The sequence below is a fragment of the Montipora foliosa genome, chromosome 8, assembly GCF_036669935.1.
Source record: "Montipora foliosa isolate CH-2021 chromosome 8, ASM3666993v2, whole genome shotgun sequence".
In the NCBI taxonomy this organism is placed as follows: Eukaryota; Metazoa; Cnidaria; class Anthozoa; order Scleractinia; family Acroporidae; genus Montipora; species Montipora foliosa.
In genome coordinates, this window is record NC_090876.1 from 13546929 (window position 1) to 13557030 (window position 10102).

Below are 10102 nucleotides of genomic sequence, written 5' to 3' on the forward strand. Positions count from 1 at the left end.
TTGACTTTACCATGATCACATACTTAGTCAAAGTCACACATCATAAGGGCGTTCTGGGCCTGATTGCCACTTCCCTTTCACGATTTATTTTGTCCTCATTTACATAACCGACCATGCATAATTTTACAACTGGGACAGTCTTTCATCTCCCCAGGAGGGTAGGAGATGACTCCTTCTTGGTAATAATGTTCATAGTAGAATACACAAGAACCAAGCAAGATCTTGAAATAACATAGAAATTAGAAAATCTCCTTACCTTTAGCTTGCCGTACTCTTAGAAAAAAAAATCATCTGTCTACTTTATGAAATACTTTTAATATGTTAGGTTACTGTGTCAACTATCGCGAGTGGAAAGGATTCCAACCTAAATTACGCCAGATGTCACCACACCTAACAAACGTAAAAAGCAATCCAAGGGCTCCAAGAATGATTGACAGGAGTTATTGACTGAATACGAATAAACAACTGATTAAGATTTGTCTTTTTATTATAACAATGTGACTCTCATTCAGTCATAAATAAACAACTAGGCTCCCAGAAACCTGCAAACTGAATTTTTAAGAAACATTCTTCAAACAAGTTTCATAAAAGAAAGATGAATATTCTTCTCTTTTGGTAATAAATTTCATTTCTATGGCCTGGCAACCATGAATAATTTGTAAATTTGTTCGTACAAATAAAGATCAGCATTAAACTGGATTAGGAACCATGAAAACCTAAAGGTTCCGGTTGTACATGTATTTCAAGGGACTCGGACGCACTGGGTTGTATCTCAAAAAAAAAAAAAAAAAAAAAAAAAAAAAAAAAAAAAAAAAAAACCTCAAGTTCTTCCTTCAGTCAGCATGAAAGTATATTGCAACTAATGATAATAATTCCTAATAAGCTGCTCACACACTAATGTGTTGTAACAAAAATTCAGCTAAAAATCTTCACACACAGAAAACACTTGAAAACTTCACGCTTAGTAATACAAACCAAGTTGTTGGCAGCAAAAATAAAATTATAGCGCATTATTCAACATCATAATTCATCATTAACAAGTTGATCGAAGGAACCAACCAGGTATATATTGCATTTAAGAGGCATTTTTTGCGAGGGAAAAACAAAACAAAAAATTGGCATTAAAAATACTACCACCTAGACTATGGAATTGTTTGGGCATTTGTGAATTCCTGAACTTCATAACAGTGTTCAATTACTGACAAAATTCATAACTATATAAGGTTACTGAAAAAGGGCAATGTTATTTCTTTCTCCAACACCTATCCTCTTCATTTTTATAACAACAATATTTTCTAAACAATTTATGGCACTGTACCGTAGAAGTAAATTCAATTTTTTTTATCACTAAATCATCTTAGCAATATAAAATATCAAGATGAAATAATTCAATTCTATACAATGTAAATGCTTACATAACATGTAAGCAAAAGATTAAAAAAGTCTTTTAACAGAAAGTATTTTTCCAACAATGATACAGTTATTGTTCAGCACCACCTTGCTCAATAGTAGATACATGTTCATGAGTTGATTTTTCACATGATAAAAATCTGCTTTCATCTGTGATAGTGGCCTCCACACTTCTATCGGAGCATGTGTCAATGCCACTGTCAGCTAATGATAGAGCGTCTGGATCAGAAATGCAATAGGTCTCTTCACCACAAGGATCCACTGATATGCCTGCATCATTGATATTGTCAGTACTTCCACACAAAGATAACACATCAAGACCATCCAAAGAAATTGAGTTTTCTAATTGATCGGTTCCATCTGATTCTTCCAGCAAAATGCCATCTCTGTCATCTGTCAGGACTTCATGATCAAATGCATCCTCATTTTCGCAATTTTTATCTTTCAATTCATTTTGATTGTTCATTCTGTCGCATCCTGTATTGCTTGTGGTTAAGTCACTGTTCTTGCCTTGTGAACACGAGGGCTCCTTGTTTTGCAAAGTATCAGTCATTTGGCAGTTTCCCTTCAGAGCCAAATGATGTTCTAGCCCTTCCAAAGAATGTTTACGCATAAGCCACTGTCTAACACTTCTTTGAATTACAGTTGCTGCTTTGCGCAGCTTCAAAAAACGCCGTCTTTTCTCTAAAGCGTTTAAAAGCAGCTTGAATGACTCTCACCGCATTTTCTAACACAGCCTCTTGGAATTTCTCTATAAGTTTAATACATGCACTGTAGTCATCTTTGTCTCTTATAGACTCCACAGGTTCCTCACAAAAGTCCACTCCCCTGTTATAATTTTCGACCTGTTCATTTTTTTGCTCCAAATGTTTTCCTTCACTTGTTGCAGATAATGATAACTCCTTTTTCTCAATATCATCAGTACTTATTTTAGCACTGCTGTCATCCGTCTTGCATGTATCATCTTTTGCACTTTCCCCTTGCTCTAAAATTGGCTGAAGGGCCCTGATAATCACAGGACAAGAGACAACAACGTAAGCTCTATGACACTATTATAAAATGTAAATTGTACAAAACACCCACAAAAAAGTCAATCACATTGACAAAAAATACATGTATACATCACTTATATATCATACAACAGTTAGTAGATCTCTCAGGCCAACAAAGGTGTTACAGTGTCAAGAGGATCAGTAAGATTCCCAGGCCAAACCTCACAGCATAAACAGAATAAAAAAAATGTAGAAAGTTAATATGGAAGCGAGGCCAGACAACATCTGACGTTAAAAAAAAAGAAGAGTTAAAAAAATTAATAAAACGTTTCGGTCAAATAGCTTCTTCAGTTCTATATCATATATACATTGTATATAAGTAAACTTCAGGACCTTTTTTTGGACAAAATTTCTTCTATGACCCTTACTAAAATACTACATGTACACGTACTTTTCTATTGTCTTTAGAAATACGTACTGTGGCACTCATCTTACTGATATCACTAAATTTAAAAATCCAAATTCTTCAGACATTTGCTTAACAATAAAAACATCACTTCCCACCCTCTTTGACTTCCCAATGCAATGTAAATGTAAGTATCTTGTTGTATTTTGCAGTTGCCAGGAGTTAAGTAGCTCTCAACCTTTTCTTGGGGTAGGTGGAAGAGTATAATGTGAATGATAATATTGCCAGTGCTGTTAATAATAGTACTTTTAATAATGTTCCGTCAGCTGCCCAAAATAATTATGACCAGCACAGTACATGTAGTTTGATAGGTTGAAAAAAATAGCACTTTCAGTGATTTTCTGTCAGCTGTCCAAAAATTTCAACCAGCACTGTAGGATGATCGGTTGTACATCTTGTAAATTTTAAGTATATAATTTATAACAAAATTTGAGGGCTGTACTCTCTTCATTCCGAGAGGTGTTTTCCTTTCCATTGCACAATACACTGTATATTCAAATCTCAACGGCCTTTTCGATGACCTTCACGTAGTTTCACACTTTGGAAACAAAATATTTACAAAGTGTGAGCATAATAATATTGCACATGGTTGATTTTTTTTGTATATTTTGGAAAATTCCTTGGTAATATGCAATGGTAAATGGGATTAAGAATTTCCCAACAACTTTCATTTTTTTGCTATGCTATTTAAAGATAGATGGCACAATACAGTGTAGGACAAGTTATTTATAGATAGCCTTTATCTATTCCCTTTTGACAAAAAGGGACATGCAAAAGTCGACGCTTCTCGCAATGGTTGTCTCAGGAAAATGTGTCAAATAATATTCTGGCCAAATTAAGGGCGCGTTCGATTGACCCTATTCCGGAATAAGAATACGTGGAGTGATGATTAAAACGATATCATTGGCACGTTTCGAAGCAGCAAGGATAATAAAAATATGTTTAAAATAGCATTTTAGCAAGTGCTTGACAATTTCAATATGAATCTCCGTAAAAACGAAGGATTTCTAACTTATATTCCATGTATTCCTATTCCGGAATACGGTCAATCGAACGCGCCCTTAATCTCAAAATGTGGACCTCTAAAAGAAGACAAAGAGTCAAAGTATCATCCTTGAGATAAAGAAGAGCTAATTTAGCTGGCCAGGTCACATAAAATGCATGCCCAGAAACTGTATCCCCAGAGTAGCCCTGCATTGGAATCCAAAAGGGTAAAGACCTAGAATAACCTGGCGAAGAACCATCAACGCAGAACTGAAAGACATCAGCTGCTCTTGGAGCCACATCAAAGCACAGGCCCAGGACAGGGAACGTGACAAGCCTTCATCACAGCCTTGTGTCACACGGGTGATAAGGAGGATTTGTTAATTAATCTTATCTATTCCTGGTAACAGGAACAGTAAAAATAAAACTCTTCCAATTTACTTAAGTTGCTTCCGTAGACTGCTAAAAACTTTAATAATCGTTTTAACATTGAAGGTCAACAAGCAATAGAACTTGAATTGTCATGTGATACTAAGAATACAATTGTATTGCTTTCTCGTGGTCAACAAAGGACGTTATTCCTGAAATAATAATAGTATTTATATAAACAATGGAGTTTTCGCGACGTGATTTTGAATTTTCTAAAGATCAAGCAGTTTGGATGAAGGATATCGAGTACTAATACAGAAAAATGCCGACCGATCTGGAAAATTCGTACACTTTTGAGGCAGATTTGACAAGCGGTGCCTTTTGATGTCACTATCGGTTCACGAGGCGCTCAATCAGTATTTTCACTGACGCAAAGGTCACTCTGGTGAATCACGAAATCACGAAGTTTTTTTTATCGCAAACGAAAATTTAAAACATGCCTCAATCAAATCAATTATGTACCGGTAGGAATGGAAGCGTTCGGATTTTGTGGTAAATGCAAGCAATGAAATATGTATACCTACTTTGCTTTTGCGCCGAAAACGGTTGAATGATATATCCACACGAAAACTGAACATCAAAACTTCGAAAATATTACTTTTTCACGTTTCTTAAGGAGGAAAGTGGGTTTCGCCGGATGTAATTCACAAGCTATGATGCTCATGAAACTTCCATATAGGGAATTTCGACGCGAACGGTGCCGGCAAGATTACTGGCAAAGCGGTTATTTTCAGATCTACAGAAGGAAATGAAGCGAACCGTTTACCAAAAATAACTTTAATTGAAATTATTCACAGAATGAATAAACGAGTGGGAAATGTCGAGAAACCCTTACACTTCCCTTGCTGATTTCTGCAAAATTATCGAACCTGCATGAACTTCCCGGCAGATGTTTTTCAAGCGAGGAGTTCATAGTAAATTACTTCTCGGCCGCGCATTTGCATTATAATCACAAAATACATGTAAGCAAAATATAAGCTTATAGGTTAAGTCTTATGGAGCCAAATATTGCAATATCCCCTACAAAACCGCAAGCAGTTCAATCCTGCAGAGTCGATTGTATGCATCGTTAGCCAGCTATTTTGCTACCCGATATTTGCGCTAAAGCAAACTCATTTGCCAGAAACCTCACCGCTCGCATACGATCATTTCCTCCTCGAACTGTGAATTCTCTACGTTTTTCATGTAGTATGGATTTGAGTACTAGTATTAAAATATGCATTTGTGAGTTTAAAACACGAAATCACGAGAACCAACCTGTGAAAATACTTCCATCTCCTCTCCAGTTGCATTTGTTTTGACGGGAAGAACGTTTGACAGTCGGAAAGCATCTTACAGGCCTTGTATCCAACATATTCGATTCGCTTTCCTCCTCGTTGAGGTCGTCTTCACATTTATCATCTTCGTTTTTGGTGGAAGTCATAGGCCTCTGCGCAAGCGAAGAGAAAATGTCGACAAACACGTGAAACGTGCTAACCTTTCTGTTGCTCCGATCCAGAGTGTTCCGTTCGTGTATTTTGACGGGGCACGATAACAAGATGAAACCTACCCGACAAAACACAGAACAAAGTGGGAGTGAACTTTGAACTAAATGCCATTGCCCAATCTCCGCGCTTTCAATTTTTGCTGACGTCATTAACATATAGCCTTTTACATTTCCTCAGTTTTTTCAGGAGACCATCACGGGTTCCTCGTTTTTTATCTTACTTTGAACCGCTCTATAAACTTATTTTAACGGAAAAATACAGGTGTCCCATGCCAGTGAACAGAAAAAATTCGAAGGACTTGTATGGATCAAAATAACTGTTCGTGAGGGACCCTCCCAAAGGTTTGCCTCTTGGTCCCGTCCCCTTTCTTCAGCACTTAATGCACAGGCCACCCAATAGTTTGTGGTCTTTTAACATGGCGTCCAGGGGACCAGTGACTGAAGCTGCCATAGCGGCCATGAGTAGTTCCTCGTAAAACCCGTTTCAAATGCGTATAATGCGAAACTTGCCGGCAATTGTGTTGATCACTATTTGCATGCAACAAGAAATCCTTGCATCCTTGCACGCGTTTTATTTGCATTGGAAAAACCTATAAGCTTAATTAAACTAAAGCTTACAAGTTTACAAGTGAAACTGAAACTGAAAAACTTTATTTAAACACGTGACATTGATGAGCCTAAAAAGGGACTCGTTACAAAAATGTACGTGTACAAGTACCAGCGATCAACACGTTTTATGGCTTAATTAAGCTCTAGCTTGATTATAAGTAAAACCCTTAGGCTTTTAGACTAGAGCATAGCTAATTTAACTATAACTGATCACGAAATTCCGTTTTTTTAAAGCTTTCTTTTAATTTATTAAAATCACAACAGAAAGAGGAAAAAGTGTTCCTTGTATCCCACTAGAAGACATTTATCATAGTATTTTCAAGGAAACCTCCTCTCCGCTGAGGAGTAAATAATCTTTTAATTGATAGTTTTTTTAAAGAAAGGTTTTCTTTAAAAAAATATTCAGAATCAATGTTGTTTCCACCTTTACATTTCCTGGGCACTGCAATTTTCAATAACTGTAACATGTTAAGGTCGCACTGTTGTTATTGTATACAAAAGCTCTTTGTGCCAGAGGATTAGGCTAGCATAATATGTCACAAACACCCAAGATGGTCGAAAGATAGAAGTGATCCTCACATTTATCTGGACAATTGACGGTAAGCAATAATGTTGTCCTCTCGTAGACACCTGAAAAATTCAGGTGACTTCAAGTGGATTCAACCCCCCGACCTCTTCAGTCTTTTGTCTACAACCTGCACTTCAAATACATGTTCTATCACTTTCTCTGTTGAACTGCGTGCTACACACTTAGTGTCAGAACGTGACGCATCAGAAAAAAGCAACCAACAATGCCATACGCAGTGTTCAATGTCAAGATGGCTTGCCTGTCTGGTCACACCTGCGGATAAGATTTGGCGCCATCCCGAAACGTCATTCCACGAAGCCCCGGGCAATGGACATCCTTTTTTGGTCATGCCCGGATTTTAGTTTGATATGAAAGATTGCATTTTGTCCAGGGATAACTACGTTATCACTCATGTTGGGGGCATTAACTAAAGCCACGAAAACAGCGAAACACCAAAACAGTAAAAATGGTAACACTAACACACCACTGTATGACCCCACCATACCATTGAATACGAACAGGACAAAGGTTGGATTTGACCGAGATTGCTCCTCTGTCATTGAGGATCAAGATTAGGATTCATATTAAAACTGAGATTAGGAGGCAATACTTTTTTAGGCCTAAATTGATGTTTAATCTCAATTAAATCTCAATCCAACCTTTTGTTGGTTAGTATTCAATGTATGGTGGGGGCCATACATGGTGTTTTGATGCTTTCGTTTCGGCTGGTTTTCGTTGTTTTTTGTTTAGTTAGGGTCCCTCGGTGGCATGCTCTTACCATAAAAGAGTTCGAGTCCGAGTTTTTAAATCTATGCCGTTTCAGCTAAGGTTTGCAATGTACAAATAAACCCTTCTCTTTTCAAAGCAACTCCTCTCTGGAAATAGTATAAAATAGTTTAAATAGGAATAGTTTTGATGGGTATACATGATTTTAGTTGTTGATATGAAAGGTCTTTCTGATTTAATTTAAGCCATCCATTATTTGTATAGAAAGGATCACAGTTTTTTAATTTCTAATGCCACTGTAGGTGTGGAACCAAGGAGTGTGGCCAGAAGAATGTGGAACATCTATGAGCCTTACCAAAGGTACTTTGTGCAAGTCCTTTTAAAGTGCTACTAAGATGAAAAAAAAAAGTTCTCGTTTTTCTTTACATTTCGAAAGTACTTTGTTGAATGCTGAACACAGTGAAATTTTTTGTGAGTAATTTCAAGAGGAAGGCCCTGTTTTATTTTAACGTCACTCTTTTCATTTAACAGTCTGCCCATTACTACTTGGTGCAGTTGCCGACTGATAAGGTTCCAGCAATCTGGATTGAGGAGAAAGTGACGCCATCAACTTACTACAAATAAGCTTAAAAATGAAGTGTTGTTTAATGCAGCTTAATAATTAGTATGCATTATCCAGAGTATTTTGGGCTTTCAGATTGTCAAAGTTGTGTTCTAGCACTGTCACTAATACATACCCGTGGACGCCACATTCCACACCACTGCATTTTACGGTAGTGGTAAATGACCATCATGTTCTGCCTCAAATCAAACTCCCTTGGAGGCTTACATGTATCTGCCAGAACCGCACCAAGTGAATGGTGCTGACCATGAGGTGTTGAAACGCAAAATTTGGTTTTATCAGTATAAGTAATTAATCGCGTGATTTCAAACGCAATTTGCACAAAATAAGCACAAGGTAAATTTTTGAAAAGCGCAGCAAGTGCAATTGGTAGTCTTGGAAAAAAAAGGTTCATGCTTTATTTGATTGCCTGTTGCACGAAAAAATCATGTGGATTACTTGTCAATAACATTTATGAAAAATGAGAAATAGTTATTAGCAGAAGCAACGCACATCGTATCACGCAATCATGGAAAAAATGTGGCATGAGTTTGCACCATCGATCCATGTGCTGTATTTGATTGGCTATCAAATGAATGCAAAAATTTCACCTTTATTGCACTCATTTCACTTTTCTGCACGCTGTTTGGGATTAATTGATGGTGCTCTCAGCCATCCATGCCCTAAAATTTTTTTCCTCTATATTAAAATTAATTAATTAATGAATTAAGTGATTTTTCTTACTGTGGTTAATTTATTCATCAGTTTGTTGTTTAAAATAATAATACTAAATAATAATCATAATATATTATTATTATTATTATTATAATTATTATTATTTATATTATTATTATTATCACTTTATTTAAGCCTCAAGGTTAGTTAGCCAATCACCAGAAATTAGAACAACTCAATGTTGGTTTTTGAGGAGATGGGAAGACCGGAGTATCCGGAGAAAAAAGCTCTCAGAGCAGACTTAGACAATCAACAAACTCAAACGCAGATGGCGTCGAATCCGTGAATCGATCCAGGGCCACTTTGGTGGAAGGCGAGTGCTCTCACGACTGCACCATCTCCGCTACCCAACTAAGCAAATCAAGTAGCTTGTACGCGTGCTTTAAATAGCCTGGTTTAGAAAAAGAAGAAATACAAGAAGTGAGGGTTTAAAGAAGTTCCAGAACATTTGAACCAACATTTTTTAAGAATAGCTCTCCATTCAAAATGTTCTGTCCATCTTATATATTATTCCTTTTGGCCCCCAATGGGGCATAGGGCCCGCGACAATGTCTCTTTTCCACCGGGTCTTGTCTTTCACAATTGCCCTGTGCCTCTCTCAATGACAACACCCATCTCCACTAAGTTTCAGTTTCCACTTTCTTCCTCCAGTTGGTTTTTTGGTCTTCCCCTTTTTTCTTTTTTCTTTTCTTTTTCTAAGGGCAACCTTGGGTATCCTCTCTGACAACATTCTTAAGACATGTCCCAGCCATCTAAGCCGTGGTTTCTTGATTTTCAGATCCATACTTGTCCACCCAGTCTTCTGGTACAGGTCATTGTTTGGAAATTTGTTGGGGCCAGAAGATGTTGCCGATCCTGTGCAGACAGTTGTCTGCCGTCTTGGATGACATAAATCACCCCCGCAATCCAAATGTTTTTTGGGGGCAAGCTTAGAATTACTGCATTACTGTGTTCCACTTAATCAGCTTTCATTGCTAAGTCCCTGACTGCACACTTTTCTATTGTTTCCTTTTTTTTGTTACTAGAAGACTATTGTATTGACGGATGCTGCCCTTTGCAGGAGTACAGAGGTTCGAGTACACAAACCTTTTCAGAT

At 37.2% G+C, this 10102-nt stretch overlaps 1 pseudogene; it reads right to left on the reverse strand.

Moving 5' to 3' along the window:
* Window positions 1-469: 469 nt before the first annotated feature.
* LOC137968267 (uncharacterized) lies at window positions 470-5723 on the reverse strand (annotated as a pseudogene).
* Between the last annotated feature and the right edge of the window lie 4379 nt (window positions 5724-10102).